Source organism: Tetrao urogallus (assembly GCF_951394365.1).
Source record: "Tetrao urogallus genome assembly, chromosome: 18".
Lineage (NCBI taxonomy): Eukaryota > Metazoa > Chordata > Aves > Galliformes > Phasianidae > Tetrao > Tetrao urogallus.
Window position 1 is genome coordinate 4,642,408 of NC_136831.1, and position 6,632 is coordinate 4,649,039.

Genomic DNA, 6,632 nt, shown 5'->3' on the forward strand with positions numbered 1-6,632 from the left:
CCTGCCCCCAGACACACCGGGCTGGCAGCAGGGCTGACCTGTTTGCTGACCCATAACCAGCATGGCCGAGCCCCTGATTGCAACCTTCTGGCAGTTAATGTGATCCTCTTGACTACAAGCACATCGAGAGGAATGGCTGGTGGCTCTTCCCCCTGCTCTGCCTGGTTGGCTGGGTGGGATCCTCCTGCACTGCTGGGTGAGAAAGAGCAGAGCATGGGGTTGCCAGCTCCAAATCCCACTGTACTGCTAAGTACAATCCTGCAAATACAGCAGCCCTGCCCATGGGGAGATAATGATAGGGATGATCCTGCTGCAGGATGGAAGATGGAGCAGAACAGCATATATATAGGTATACATATATGTCCTCATATCTCCTTGTTCAGATTCTCCATTATTTTTGGAAAGAATTAAAAATAACCCAGAGAAATTAAGTATTCACTGAAGTTAAACCTCCAGCACGCTTTGACTTTCAGCAGTTTGGAAAACGACAGCACTCTGTTCAGACTTTCTTCTAATTCATATTTTATACGGGCCTCTCATAATCCATACTCCATCCATCTTCCTTCTTATTTGTTTTCTCTTTCCTCCTCCTTTTTTCCTTTTAACCTGTTTAATCCTTTTAAGTTCAAGGATTTGGAAAGCAAATACTATAAAAGATGAAAGGTGCGTTGGAGGAAATCAACTTTGATAAGAGGCTTTTATGGCTTGTAAACCTTATTCCGGCCCTTTGGCTTGAAAGGCAACACTAATTTTAAGAGCCTTATGCAAGCCTCACGTTAAGCTTGGAAAAAAAAAATTGCACCAGTCTTGAAGTGATGGGCACCTGGCTGCAGCCTTCGCATTGCAGCACATCAAATGCTGTGGTTAACAACGGGCAGCCAGCAGCAGAGCTTCGAAGGGTTTGCAAAAACCCAGATTTGCTGTCCCAATTTAAAAATAATAAAGGGAATTACGAGCAGCACGATCCCAAACAAATCGCTGCAGGGATGCTCTCTTTCACTGCAGCACCACATCACTGCACCCTCACTGACCCCTCCAGAAGAAGGCAGGCGGTGAGCTCGGCGCTGCGGGACCCCTCTGTGCTGGATGCAGCACAGTGTGAAACGGCCCTGGCCTTGCTCAGAGTGGGGCACGTCTCTGTGTCCCCACTGCTGGGACCGCTGCTATTAGGTCAGCCCTTGGCAGAGTTGCTTCAGGCCAGGGCGGAAAGCCTTATTGCGTAAGACAAGAGTTTGGAGACGGAGCCGCGTTGTTTGACAGCGTAAACACGGGGCTGCATCGCTGGTTGGAACGCAGGCCACAGGGCTGGAAGAAAGCATCTCAGCAAAGAGACAGGCAAGCTCGGGACAAGCTGTGAGCAGTGACAGATCCCTGCTGCGCACACAGCTCTCACCAGGACCCCATTCACCGCTGCAGTTCCCTTTCTTGAGGGGAAAGCCCAACACCAGACCTGACTCTGCCAATTCTCTCCTGTCTCTTTGCAAGAAGGGATGAAGGAGACTGCTAGTTCCGAATCGCATTGCTGCTCAGGGCTGAGTAATTACAAGTGGCTGCAAGCATTATTACCTATAATGCTGCTTATAGAGAGGCAGGCTTGGCACTAATCAGCGTCACATGGGAGGCTCATGCGCAGCATCATTATGAGGGAAATGAACTGTGATCCAGAAGAGGAATATCTATTGACAGACCTGGACTGGATCCTGGGGATGCTGCTCATCCTCGAGCATCAGCGCAGGAGGAGAACTCATCTCCCACCCCTATGGCTGGGTACTCCAGTGAAACGAAGCGTTAAAACTATTTTAATGATACTGACACAGATTCCTGTGGATTTTCAGAGACTCTGGGGCAAGTCATTATACGCAGACTGAGGCCGTGCCACCACCAAACGAACGCAAGTTTCTACCCGATAAATTTTCCAGTTTAAATAAGCAAAATGGAAAAAGGGCATGAGAAAAAACTAGAGGCAGACAACACAGATTCAGAGAGCTTAAGAGATTTACCCCCACCACAAAGCAGGGACTGGATGCTAGATTTCTAGATCCCAGCTCAGTTTAATCCCAAACCCCTTCACATGCTGCTTCCCTTACAGTCAGGAACCACTCCAAGAGAAGGCGGATCCAACTGCAGCTTAATCCATCCCCCAGCAAGCTCCCACCAAACATCACCACAGCAGCTCAGCACAGCTCCCAGCTCACCCCAGGACCTGCCTGGAGATGGCAGACATTCAGGCAAGGCTTCTGGAGCAGGGCAGGAAACGTGGAGCCATGCATGTGACACAGTGCAGCAGAAGAGCACAGGGAAACAAGAAGGAAAAAGCCACCAGGCACCTCCAGTCAGTGCCTTTTGCTCTGCAAGTGACGTTTCCATCTCATGGGATTTGATGTACTCAGGCCCTTGTTATAGTCTTGCCCAACCAAGGTACGTGCAGCTCAGGGAGCTTTTGCATTTATGAAATCCTGCATTTATGAAGGCAATTTCTTTGCTCATTGGCAGTTTCTTCTCTGGGGAAGTAATGGGGCTGCCCCTGCAGCCGTAGCAAGGCCAGCAGGCTCACTGATGCTGGCACACGGCACGACCAAAGGCAATTGGTCTCCCCACCACTGCCTATATCCAAATCCAACATCCATCCATCATTTTTAGGTGCCTAAAGGCCAATTGGAAAGAAGCTAAAATATCAGCATCAGAAACAACACACTCACATGCATAAATGCCAGTAAGTGAACTATGGGCATAAGAAGCTCAAGACCTAAAAGAAAAAACAATCTCGTTTTTTCTTTTTTTTTTTTTCAATTGACAAGTAGAAGTGTTTGTAAACACTGACATTTCAAGCAGTTTTTTTCACAACTGAAAAATGCATCCAGCATCTCTAAAATATCAGAAACTCTTTTCCCTACTGTGATATACCTCCCACAGGTCTGCAGACCCATGCAGCACCTCATGAACACATTGAACTAAAGGAGCACGTTGGGCCAGAAATTGAAAGAGTGAAACCAGTTCAGCTTTTCTCCATTATCTGGGCTGAAAAAAACATCAGATAATAATAATAACAATAAGGAGGAGGAGGAGGAGGAAGAGGAGGAAGCAGCCAAGGATATTTTTTAAAACCATGTGCATCAGTTATCTTGGGAAAGACTCTCAACCCAGATATCAGATGTTCCACCATGAATCCTGGCCTCTCAGTTCTCAAGGTCTTTTTGTGAGTGAACCAGCAGCAGAGAGATGTGTTTCATGGCTGTCCTGTGCGACATCCAACCTTTGGCCAACCTCAGGTGAGTTGGGAGCTGAAAGTGAGGAGGAGGAAGAGCAGAAGGAGGAGGGACATGCTGTGTTTCCCCAGCTCGAGGGTGGGACGGAGCACCGTGTCCCTCTCCCAGCCAGATGCACAAACCCCAAGAGCACTCAGGCAGCACGAAGATGAGGTGGGAGGCAAACGGCCTCCGCTTGTGGGATACAAAACCCCAAACCATTAATGCTGCAAGAACACCATGGCCAATTTTCTTTGCGCCGCAAATGTCATCCTATGGGGACAGCAGCCAGCTCCACAGTGGTCCCCCCTCAACCACGCCAGTGAACTGGCTCCAAACAACGAATGTTACACAGGAGAAGGGGAGGCAAAGCCAGCAGCTGTTTTGTTAAGCAGCCCCACACCGCAAATGCAATTTGCTAACAATCATTACAACGTGCCTGCAACATTTGGCCACCAGACTTGCTCCTTATTTGTTTTCAGAGGACGGATGATTGCTCAACAGCTGTTGTGTAGGCCTGGTTAGCCTTAAAAAAAAATACCCTACACTAAGCACATCTCCAGGGAGATCAAGTGGTTTTTTCACTTATTTGTATATCCCCATAAGCAGTGAGGGATTCTGACCAAGATCAGGCCCTCAGCATACCAACCCCACATGGAGAGAGAGGAGCCACCCTGCCACAGGAATGCAGGCTGCCAGCCCAGGGCGAGGAGGAGGAAGGACGGCCATCAGGGAAAGTAAAGAAGTCACCCAATGCCATACGATGAGGCTGTGGATCTAAATTTCTCAAGTCATCAGAGCCTCAAGTACAAGAACATGGTGCCCAGCACAAGGGGATGTTTCCAATAGAAGGAGCAACCAAGGAGGAACATCTGCTGGAGGGGACAAAGCAGCAGGAAGATGCACACCCAGGCTGTAGGCAGGACAAGGCTCCCTTCAACTTCACGAGCCTTTAGAACATCGTATGTCAGAAGAACTTATTTACAGTGTATTTCCTTTATACTTACAGCAAGTGACAGACCCTCCCTACTTAAAAATCAGGTTGGAGAAATGCAGATACCCACACATGTGCCTTCTGATGGTCTTCATGCACACCAAGCAAGCCAACGCCAGCCCCAGCTACCACTTCACCCAACAAACCAATGCCTTTGTGAATGGGAAAATACCAGAACTTGCTTTCTGGGTTTATGGTTTGCCACTGTGGGAAACGAGCATCACCACTCCTTGGCAAGAATGCCAGGCCACAACAACATCACCTTGGTCAATGAACCAAGCACTAAACTGGATACACAGTGAACGCTACCAAATAGCTCTACCCAGAATGTGGGGAAGAGTCCTTCATCCTCTGCCGGTCGGAAATGCATGAAACACTCCCACAAGCACCTCTGGTATCACAGAGGGTGCCTGCAGCCATCCATCCTCTGCTTCTTCCATGTTGGATGGGGACCCTGCAGATGGCATCAACACCATGCAGCCCTGCATTCCTGTGTCTTCCCCAATGCCAGCGTGTGCCAAAGCACCTCACATCAGGACTAACCTATGCAATGGCAAAGAAATAAAGGCTGTGTTATAGAAAAAAAAAACAAAAAACTTCAAAGATTTTATGAAGAAATTAACGAGCCTTTTTCTCCTAAATTAAAATCCTTTTCTTCCCCTTTCCACCGCAGCAGGACTTAACGCTATCCCTGAATCAGATGAATTTTTAAAGAAAAGCTTTCATGTTAAAAGCTATGTATTGATGCAGGTATCTCAAGCAACCTTTAAAATGTTCTTTTAATTAAGCAAAAGTTTCCAAAGCCTGAAGTCACACCCACGTTTTCCTCACATTGGTGCACCGCTGCCATATGAGCAGAGGGAACTGTGATTTTTTATGGCACATCCTGGAGGAGGGGAACCTCCATCAGTCTACATGGGTTCCCAGCAGGACACAACACAGCCTGTGGCTTCAAGAGGAGAAAAGGACAGGGATGAGGAGAAAGCAGCCCCATATTGTAGCAATCTTCTCTTCCCAGTCATTAATTGCATCCTGCTGGCGGAGCCCTCTCGCAGTCTGCTCCTAAAGCATGTCAGACACACTTCCCTCCTCCCAGCACTTGTTAATGGGGCTTTAACCTCTTCAGGCCTGAGGCACGAAGAAGTCTGCAGGGGGATGGAGTGGGGGAAGAGGTGCAGGGGAGCAGCACTGTGGGGTCAGCAGTCAGCATGAGCCTCCAGCCCCTCACTTCCTTCTCTTACAGAAAAACGGGGAGGGGAAGGGGGCAGCTGCCTGCGCAGGGATGAGCACTGGTGGGAACCCACTCCCATGTCTCAGTTTGGGAGGATATGGGCCCGGCTGGGGGTCGTCTAAGATGAAAGAGCGTTTGACATTTTCAGAGCAAAGGGTCCGATTTTTATTTTATTTTTGAGGGCCACATGCAGTCAGATGCCTTTAATGGTGCTGGAAACAGATGGGCCACCGTTTTCTTTGCTCATACAGGGCGCCGGACATAAAAATGCCATTGAAAAATGAGCAGCACAAAAGCTTTCCCTTTCTCATTGACTGTTTCTGCTCCTTTTTTTCTCCCAGTGCCTGGCACTGAGCAAGGGAAATGACCAGAGTGGGCAGCAGCCGCCTGAGCACGGGGTCTCTGAGAGCAGCCCAGTGCCACCGAGGAGGCAGAAGGCTGAGAATCAAGAAAATCTGTGCCTATTTCCCATCACTGGGACTGAGATGTGCAGATTCCCCTGACCAGATTTATCCCAGCTTGTATTGCTTCAGCTCAGCTGCCCCCACTTCCCTGAATCACCCATGGGAAGAGGTCAGTGTGAGCAAGGGGCGTGCAAAGAGGTCCCCAGCCCTGTGGCTTCCAACCATCGCGTGCATCACTCCCACAAGGTCTCCAAGCAGCCACCTACAGGAACAGCTTCTATCCAGGCTACCTCTGGCCATCAATTTGCCCTGCTAAACTGAACCAAGAAACACAGCAGGTCGGCGTGGTTTTCCTGGGAGGAATTACTCTGCCAAGCCTTCTAAAGAAGGGATGCTGCTCATCGTTAGCAAGAAACCAAAATGAAAATTTAAGAAAGGTTTTTGCTGTTTTGATTTTGGATCACTTTTCCTCCCATAAAAAAAAAACAAAACAAAACAAACAAAAAAAAAAAACTAAAAATCTAGCAATTTTCTTGTTTAGTGAGACAAAAGAGAGAGGGAAATGAAATGAAAGCCACAGGGATAGAGAAAAGACAGAGGAAAAATAATTTTCATATCTGAAAATCAGAAAATTCCAGATCTGAACTCACTTTTTTTCCACGAGAAAAGTAATGAGGTTTCAGGAAAAGAGAGCAACAAGCTTTGGCTGAAGGTATCCAATGAGCTGATATCCATCAGCTTCAAGCACAACACTCCAT